Genomic DNA, 10,263 nt, shown 5'->3' on the forward strand with positions numbered 1-10,263 from the left:
ATCTGATAAAGTCCCACTGGTTTTTCAAATAGCATTATTTCTTTTATTAAGACGCATGGGCCGAAGCAGGAGTCTCTGTACCCACAATTTTAACTATGCCATCTCCTGTGTTTTGACTCATGGAATCATAAAATAATTGAATCGACATCATCAAAATATCAGTAAGGCTACTGTGAGCAGCCATCGGAGACTCTAATCCAAGAACCAGTAATGATGCTCCACGCGCTCTGAGGAAGGCCACCAGAGAAATAGAATTTTAGCGCTACGGTGGGCCACCTTTCAGAAAACTGAAGGTGTTGTTGACTATTTGGCAAATCCTTCCAAGATGAGCTTTACTACCACCCACAGTGTAACTGCTGTTGTCTTTCAACCGCTTCTGCTTGTTGAGGGACACTCTGCCCCGTGTCGCCGTATGATGAAGCTTTCATGTTGGGAACGTTTAACCTCCAGGTATTAGAAGCCCACGCAGGTAGATGCCCTCCTCTACCTGCGTAGAGGACATGGGAACAAGACTTTCAATCCAGGTTCTGTCCCATTCGGTAGCCCTAAACTCAGCCTTACGTCATCAATCCCGAGGCCCAGATATCTGCACTTTGAAATGGGAACTTATCTGCGCCCAGAGGAAATACCGCTCACGCTCTTAGAAGTGGGGCCAATAGTGTGTACCCAGCAAAGTGCACCGTAGGCCCAGCACCAGGGGCTCAGGGACCACCATGGCCGTGACCAGACCGCGCCAGGACTGTCAGACTTCACGACAGCAAATTTAATTCATCAGTATCTCTTCGTATAGGGGGATGGGCAAGACACGGGGGGTTATTTGAACACAAGACACACCTTTATGAAACCGTTTTTCCAGAATCTCCTATCACTTCTCCCATCTGTGTTCAGAGGAGGGGGATCTGTAGTCCAGGGGCTTCAAGCACATCTCACCAAGGCCCATTCCATCCCTCCTACTCTTCCGCCTTTGTTCCTCCCTTGCCGGTGAGACCCCTCCTTTGTTTGGAAATGGATCTACTTGGAAGGAGACCCTGTGGTCATTACACAGCTTCTAGTACTTGCATTCCCTGAAACAGCAATTCCACTAGAGAAGCGGAGACTGTGGCTTCCTCTTTGTGTTTTTGGCGACTGGACAGGTTAGATTGGAGGGGAGATACCTTAGGGCCCCGACTCAGTCTTTTCTCTGTATAGATAACTGAGCATCCTGATGTGTTCTCAGGCTCTTGGACAATTTAACGGGCAGGATTACCCGGCTCTGGGCCTGGCCACCACTGAGCATGGACAGAGCAAATCTCCGGGTGCTCCGCAGCAAAGAATTTCACCACGATACGTTTGCAGCTGCATTCTCCTTTAACTGATTGATTTTTACTGTGGCCGCATGTTAGAGGCCAGGATAACACTTGATAGCTTGTAGCCACCGATGAGATGAATGGCCTTGTGTGCGACAGGCTCCAGTACCTGCAAGTACGTGTTTCTGCTCCCTCATTCTCCAAAACGCCGTGATTTCCTTCTGAGGCATTGACCTTCTCTAGCATTTACCATCCTCATCAAAAGGCTCTGCCCTTTTTCCATTTTGTGGACCTAGAAACTTCTCCACTGTTCCACAGAGATAGAAGCAGCTAGGAGGTCACTCAGAGATGAAGCTTTTAACCGAATATTATGACATGTTCAAAAACAACCCTGTTCATATTATGCTGGATATTAAAAAAAAATATGCTAGAGGTGATAAGAGAAAGTGCTTTTAGCTATTATAATAGGTAAGAATAATTTATTGCTTCAAAGTCTCATTTCTTGCCAAGGGTGGCTGTTTTCTTTATCTTTTTAGGATGGAAAAATTATTTCAAACATAAACACAATTACAGGTAAAAGGGTATTGAACCCACATGTACTCATCACTCAAGTGCAGTCATTACCAACTCATAGCTGTTCTTTTGTTTACCTATATCCTTCCCTCCCGCCCCAGGTGATTTTGAAGCAAACCTCAGACCGTAAATTCATGAGTCCATAAATATTTCAGTGTACATCTCTAAAAGATTAAGATGCTTTTTAAAAAAAAAACAAATGACCGCAATATCATGATCACATGTAAATGCACAACAATCCCTTAGTATCATCAAATATCCAGTCAGGATTCAAATTCCTCTAATTATCTCATTTTTAAAAATAATTGCCCATTAGGATTCAAATAAGGTACAGCTATTATAATTGGTTTTTATGTCTCTGAAGTCTCTTTTAAAATTCTGTAGGTTCTCTTTTTGTTTCGTCCCTCCCCTTCCGCCCTATAATTTATTTAGTGAACAAAATGAGCAGTGTGTTGCGGAGTCCCACATGTAGACTCTGCTAATCATGGTTCTGTGCACATCTTGAGCGTGTCGCTCTGTCCTTTGGATGTCCTTTAAATTGTCAATCGGGTAAGGCCTTGATAAGATTCAGGTTTGATTCTCTGGTAAGGACTCTTCACAGATACATTTCGTGTTTCTAACAGGAAGCACATGATGTAGGGCTTGTCCTTCCTTTTGTGATTTTAGGAGCTATTGATGACCACTATGTAGGTCCATTATTTCATTAGGGGCAAAAACGTTTCTTCCAACCAGGCTAGATACAATCACAACCAGGTTCACTGATGCTGGGTTTCTGAATGTGAGCTGGGGAGTTACACGAATCAATATTAAATTTGGGTTGTGTCATTCAATGAATGTTAGGTCCTTCTGACAATCACTTAAAGTTTCTATTTCTCTCGGTATTCTGATGCGGAATGCTGTCATTGTCTCAGCCCCCCAGGCTGCTACTCTGAGGACTTCAGGAGATGAGGCTCACTTTGGTCCTTCAAAGATTGATTCTCAGAAACAAGGACTTAGATGCCCCGCATGTATGTGGTAATGATCCTGGGAAGCACAAGTAAGGGAATGGGTAAGTCCGACAAGAAGATGAGCGAGATGCTGATAATAATGATGGTGATGATGATGATGATGATGATGATGGTTGAAATAACCTTTATCTTCTGTATTTCCATCCCAGCCCCACAATTACTGCCCCTAGAGCTTATTATTTCTCCACAAATTTATCACTCTTTGTTTAAAAAAGTATATAAGCTCTTGGTCCCAACAACTTCTTTGAGTTTTCATTTTTCCTCTGAAGGATCCCATAAGCACATAAACATGTTAAATGAAATGTGTGTGCTTTTCTCCTGCTAATATGTCTTATGTCAGATTCATTTTCAGGCCTCAGTTATGGAATCTAAGAGGGTAGAGGGAAGTTCTTCCTCCCCTGCAGGTGTCTGGATTTATCATAGCCAATATGGGCTTAGTGCATTACTTCACTGTGGAAGGATAGTGTTTGGGGGGGTGGGTAGTGATAATACAGGGAAGGCTCTTTCTAGTGCTCTTGTAATATCATAGATTTTGAGTTCCAATTCACATTCTATTAATCATTTTAAAGTTAATAATTCAGTACCATGTAGAACACTCACAGTGCTGTCAAACACCACGTCTAGTTCCAAAACATTTCCGTCGTTTCAAAGTACAGCCCCCTACCCATGAAACGGTTTCTCTACATTCCCACGCTTTCCTCCTTCCCCTGGTAACCACCAGTCTGCATTCTCTCTCTCTCTCTCTCTACAGAGATAGACTCTTATTGGATGCCCGCCTGTGAAGGAAGGAGATAAAGGACCAGCAAATTTCAGTGGAATATGGAAAAAATGTTGGTAAGAGTTTGGGATTCACTAGCAAGTATGTTGATAGTCACACCTGGCCAAGGAAACTGAAACGTGCCCTGCTACAGGAGAATGCGTCATAACCCACATGGACGATAATAGGACTTGGTTAGATTCCCACTCTTCAGAATTTAACACGGGATTATTAAATGAGTACAGACCTCAGGTACACAATCTAAAGCTGCAAATATATATTGAGAGAAATTGCATGTTAGGGTCAGGACCATCTGGCCAGCACAAACCTAGGAGACACAAAATATGGATGGGAGGAATTTTTTTATGAAGTGCAGAATTTACCCCACAGGGTACAGAGATGCAACAGGATCATCAGGAACAACAACAACAACAACATTCATGGAGAACCCATATTATAGACATGCAGGGCTTCCTTGATTTCTCACAACCTGGGAGTAGATTTCCAGGCTCATCTCTGTTTTGTAAATGAGGGAATGAAGCCAACCTTGTTCGGCTCCGTGGAGGAACAACTGAGGTTTACGACCCATCAGCTGACTCCAAGCCCTTGCTCTTAATGAACTCTGCAGGTAGTTAAAGAGCAGTAGCAACATTATGGGAGGTGCAGAGTGTACATTGTCTAGATTTGTTTCAGACAAATTGTACCAGCTCACAGGAAACCCTCTTTTTCTTCTTCTTAAGTTCCTTGAGTGAGTCTCCATTCCTGGGGCCAGAAACACTTCACGGAGATGGATACCAACGGGGAAAGAGGGCCAGGGAGGACACAGCTCCCAGCAGGAGCCCCAGGCAGCCCCGAGTGAGGGTCTCCTGTGGTGGTTGCCTTGGGAACAGGAATCTCCAGGAGGAGATTAACTTTGTCATTTAGCAGATTTGCCTGAGGCCACCATGCAGGGCAAAAACTTGATAGAGAGCCACACTAATCTTTAGGAGAGCTTAACCTTTCGCTGAAATAACCTTCAGCAAGTCATTTAACCTCTGTGAATTCCAGGATCCCCGTCATTAAACTAGGAGGTTGACATTCCAAGGAGTTTTCCAGCTGTATGTTTCAGTGACATAAAAAAAAAAAAAAAAGAAAAGAAAGGAAAAAAAAAAAAAGCTAATTATACTGGTTCATGTAAATTCTTAGAATAGCAGTTTTGCCAAGAAAACAAAGAAAATCATAAACCCAATAGTGATAAATGGGCAATATTTCCTGGAAACGTGAAAACTTGGAGCCGTCCGTGTAGATGCTGACCTTAAGCTCTGGCAACCCACCATGGAAACCATGTCCTACTTGCCCTCATGTTTCAGATCCTTTTCATTTGCTTGTTTCAACTACATTAGATCCTAAGTTGATTTTTTTTTTTTAAGATAAGAAGAACGGACAAAACGCACTGCCCGATGAAGTGAACCTCCAGGAATGAAAACTAAGAAACAAAACATGGAAGTGTCGGGATCCGGGTGGGAGTCCCAGGGATCATAAGAGAGGCCACGCATTCAGGTCCATCTTGCCTTACCTCTCATGGCTGTCCACAGAGTGACTCAAAATCATTTTGAAATTTGATGTAAAGTGAGAAATGGATCATAGATTTAATATTTATTGCTCACAATCCTGCTTCAGGTAGTAGAGAATTTTTAAGATCTACTTTTGCTCGAGTGTGTGAGCCCGTGCCTGTATGTATGGACACATGCAAAGGATAATGAAGAAACTCAGGAACATATACACGCTGTTGAGGATGAAGAATTTTAAGTGAGCTTGCTAGTGTTGGGTTCTAATGTAATAAAGTAATATTTAATAAAGATATTTAATTATTTAAGGTTATTGCACCACGGATCTACCGCTTACGACATGTAATTGATTCTCTGTGACCGTAAGGCTGCCGAGGGTGGAAGCTTCATCACACTCAGCCCCTAATTCCACATCCCCCGTGATACACATGGCTTCTGCTCCACTTACTCTATCCCTGTTACTCAGCAGATTAGTGGGGGCTGTCGGACAACATAAGAATGATTTTGCCTCTGACTTGAAACACCGGTAATACTGCTCAATCTAAGAGTGTTTTCTATAATAACCTGCCTAAGGCTGCTGGTGCTTCTTTGGTAGTGGGGTCTCCCAGGGCACTGCAATGCGGGGGGCGGGGTGGGGGGGCAGGTACACTGCCCCTGGTTTCTACTGTGAAAACACATCTGAAGCAGCTGCTGCTGCAGTAACAATAAGACACTCTTAAGCAATTTTACCTTTGCAGTTAGAGACAGGACTCTGATTACTCTGCTGAGCCCTGCAGAACAACCTTTGTTCTAGTTGTAAGAACAATCACTCCCCAGTGGTGCCTAGTGCAGGGGGAGGGAGGCACTTTATGTCTTTTCTTCTCAGAGTAGGTGGTATGGGTATGAATGTGAGGGGAAAGTAGGAAATACGCTAGCAGTTCCAGCCCCGTGGGAACACAGCGCACCTGCATAACCCTTGCCTGTGAAGAGCATCCTCAGATGATACATTCACAGGTCAGGTGTCCCCGACACAGGGCACCTGTTAATTGGCACATCGCTGATGGTCCCTTCATGTTCTCTTGCCTGCTTTGGCTATTGAGCGACATCACTCAATAAGGATCCTAACTTGACTTACATCGAAATTAACAGACAAGCTTTAAAAAACACACATTGTCTAAATATTGACAGTCATTAATCCTAGGATTTGGTTTTAGAATGCATCTGGAAACCACTTACATCTGATTTTTTAAAAGATTATTTATTTATTTGAGAGAGGGAGCAAGGGAAGGAATAGAGAGAGGGAGACGCAGACTCCCCATTGAGCACAGAGCCTGGCAGGGAGCTCAGTCTCAGGACCCTGGGATCATGACTTGAGTTGAAATCCAGTCACTTAACCAACTGAGATACCAGTTACCCCAGGGATGGTTAACTGTGTGCGTCAACTTGACTGGGCTAAGGGAGGCCAGATGGCTGTTGAAATATTATTTTTGGGTGAGTCTATGAGAGTGCTTCTGAAAAAAATTAGTATTTGAATTAGTAGAGTAAGAAAACAACAACAATGAAAACCTCATCAATGCAGGTGAGCATCATCCAAGCCCTAACAGGGCCTGAAAGCTACAAAAGATTAGAGCAACTTGGCTTGTCGCTTGGGCTGGAAATCCATTTTCTCCTGTCCTCAGACATTGGCACTCCTGGCTTTCCTGAACAGTACGACACGTTTGTTCTTGGTTCTTGATTCTTCAGCAGATGGCAATTCATGGGACCTTGCTGTCCATGATCATGGGAGCCGATATCTATAATATATCTATCATCTCTCTGCTTTCAGCTCTATCTCTGTGGAGAACCCTGATATGCATGATACAATGTGTTCCTAAATGTGTTGACATGTACACGTTCATGTGTGCACCTGTGCTGATTGTATACAGCTATAGAGTAAAAGATAAGTTCTGCATTTTTTACACATAATTTTCATACTTAAAAAAAAATAATAAAAAATGTGAGTCAGGGCAGCCCCGGTGGCTCAGCGGTTTAGCGCCTGCCTTCGGCCCGGGGGTGTGATCCAGGAGACCTAGGATCGAGTCCCACGTCAGGCTCCCTGCATGGAGTCTGCTTCTCCCCCTGCCTGTGTCTCTGCCTCTCTCTCTCTCAATCTCTCTCTTGCTGTCATGAATAAATAAATAAAATCTTAAAAAAAAAATGTGGGTCAGAAGAGTCCAATTCAGCTCCCGAGTTTACCACTTATTCATCTCACTCCATGAACAGATTTTAACGTCCTAGTGTCCTGGTCTACTTAGCTGAGAAATGGTTTACCTCCTGGACAGGCTTGCTTTTGGTATTAGATATATGGGCACTAAAAAAAAAAAAAAAAAATCTTAGAAAAAGGACTAGCATAATGTTAGTCTTATATTATTGCAGATAAAATGCAAGCTCCTGGCTGATCTTGCAGAAAATTTATGATAATACTTTCTATAACTACTCATTTTGAGAATATGTATTAAGCCCCTAATCTGTATCCAGCCTTGTTCTAAGTACTGACAACACAATTGTAAGTAAAATAGGCAGAAATTCTTGCCCTCCCATAGCTTTCCTTCCAAGTCAAAGAGATAAACCAAAGACAAGTAAATGGGAAAATACATAGGTTTTCAGTGGGATAAGTACTTAGGGTAATAATAATAATAATAATAATAATAGAAGAAAAATATAAAGAGCTACTTTGCAGTGGGTATGTATGAAACCAGCTCAATAATACACACCTTGTGTGTCAAGCACTGCGTGCAGTCTACATACAGTACACCATTTTAAGACTCAACCCCCCTCCCACGCCACTGCATCTGTATGTATTCATAAAAATATTTAGGATGAAAAAAAGATATTTATGATGGTTCACACTAGATGCATCATCTTCTACATGTATTAATACAACTTGCCTTTCCACCAACATTCTGAGGAAACAAAACTTGGGAGCATCCCATCATTCACTAATGAAAGAGGTTCATAGGGTAAATGACGTGTTCTTCAGGTGATGGACTACTTCCTAGCAGTTAAAGACAACAACAGAAATGTTCCTCATTCTAAGGTCAGATAAGAAATTCAGACCCAGTGCATCTGCCCCGTATTCCCCGGCCATCACCCCTGCCCTGCAGCCCGTTACCCCTGCCCAGGCCAGTGGTCTGGCTCTGGCAGAGCCAGCCCTCCTCTGGCCCGAGGCCCTGCACCTGCAGGTTTCTCAGGAGGGGAGCTGTGGGGAAACACACAGTCAGCCCCACATCGGCAAGCTTTGAATTCACCTCTATGGGTTCCTACGGTGACCTTGGACGCCTACCTTGGACGCCTACCCATCCTCATGGGCAGTGGCAACCGTATGAACAGCCCTGTCACGGGGGGTCTCTATCTCCAAAATGAATGGAGGAACAGGGCGAGAAGTGCTCTGGGTCATAGCGGGGTGTTCTCTACGAAGCACTGTGTGGGATGATCACCCCAGACCTTTCCTCCCAGGATCCGATTCTCTGAATTACTTGTGTTAAATAATATGACCTTCCATTGGATGGGGACAGGGACTGCTGCTTTAATAAAAATTGCATTTCCCGTGTGTGGCTGTCCTTATCACAAACAATGGCTATCTATAGAAATAATCATTGATTTTTTTTTGCTCTCTAGCGATAAGCCGATTAGTGGTAATGACCTGTGTGTTTATCTCTGGTGTGATTTTCTTCCATAAGAAAAAATATCAGCTTGCCGTGAACCTAATTTTCTTAATTTGACCTTCTAAATCTCATCCCTCATGGAAAATTGTTTTTTTTTTTCTTTTTTTAATTTGTAGAACTATTTTAGAAAAAAAAAAGTTAGATTTTACCATTAAATGGAGGAGTTACACTAGAATTTTTAAATGACATCATTTTGTTGTGCCTGTGGCCATACCCTCTCTATGGCTTCTAATATATTTCACTTACACTGTTCCAGATTTCTTTTTCCCAACATCCTTGTACAGAATGGTACATTTCCCCTTAAGTCAATTCAAAATGCTGCCAATACAACATGCCCTCTTGCTTACTAAGATTTTCCTAAGCTACTTTGGATGCCCCACAATCTTTTTACACTGTCCAGGAAAATCCATGAGTGTTTCTTCTCTTCAGGTCTCTGACTTCCAATTTTAGGCAGTGATATTTAATAAAGATTCTTGGCCAGCATTCACCTCACCTCCTATATTTGCATGACAGCATTTGAAATCAAAGGAGAAAATTAAAAAAAAGTAGCTGAGATGGTAGTCTTGAAACTAAAGACACATAATCCATTTAGTGTCACGCCAGCCAAATAGTTAATCTTTGCAAAGTGAGACTTTCCTTGCACTCTGATGTTGCTTCTTAATACTACAGGTAGATGACTGTCGAGGGAAATTTTTATCAGAAACAGCTAAACGACCTGCAAGAGCTTGCTTGAGCTTGAGCCATTTCTCCCTTGCTGGTATTTATGCGTTTCAAACATGAAGGTAAATGATTACTGTAGTCTCTTTCCATTACCATCATACAGACGCTAACATACACATTTATTTATTAAACACATTTTGTGGCTATGTGTACAAAAATGTTGCCTCTTTTGTTCTCTGAGTTCAATAAATATAGAAGGAATTTTGATAAAGTTGTCAATTTTACAGTTTCAAAACAAGATCACTGAGGATGTTCAGGGCGGTGAACCTAGTGTCTACAGGATGCTTTAGTGGTGGGTATAGGTTGTTATACATTTGGCCAAACTCATAGGATGTTCCACACCAAGAATGAACTCTAACAAGGATCATGGGTGATGATGATGTGTCAGTGTAGGTTCATCAGTTATAACCAAGGTTCCATCTTGTGGGGGATATTGATAGCGGGGGCTCGTGCACATGCAGGAACAGGGGGTACATGGGAAGTCTCATTTTGCTCACTATTGCTGTGAACCTAAACCTGCTCTAACATAATAATGGATTTTTAAAGAGAGGGAGAGAGACAGAGAGACAGTGAGACAGAGAGAGACAGAGAGAGTCCTACAAGGAAAAATGAATCCCATACTTACAAGTAGAAAACAGTCTTAGGTGTTTTTCCCTGTTTTGTTCACATTTCAATACATCTTACAATGTG

The 10,263-nt window shown here is 42.5% G+C and overlaps 1 protein-coding gene and 1 long non-coding RNA gene across 3 annotated transcripts in view; one reads left to right on the top strand and one right to left on the bottom strand.

The window, feature by feature from the left end:
- The window catches only part of CSMD1 (CUB and Sushi multiple domains 1), a 1,870,054-nt gene that overhangs the window by 652,256 nt on the left and 1,207,535 nt on the right, over positions 1-10,263 (bottom strand). The gene's annotated exons all lie outside the window — the stretch shown is intronic.
- Positions 2,749-5,271, top strand: LOC144284211 (uncharacterized). The gene is made up of 3 exons (XR_013352544.1): positions 2,749-2,907; positions 3,618-3,700; positions 5,033-5,271. It is a non-coding gene; the product is annotated as an uncharacterized LOC144284211 (long non-coding RNA).

The sequence above is a fragment of the Canis aureus genome, chromosome 15 (genome assembly GCF_053574225.1).
Source record: "Canis aureus isolate CA01 chromosome 15, VMU_Caureus_v.1.0, whole genome shotgun sequence".
NCBI classification, from domain to species: domain Eukaryota; kingdom Metazoa; phylum Chordata; class Mammalia; order Carnivora; family Canidae; genus Canis; species Canis aureus.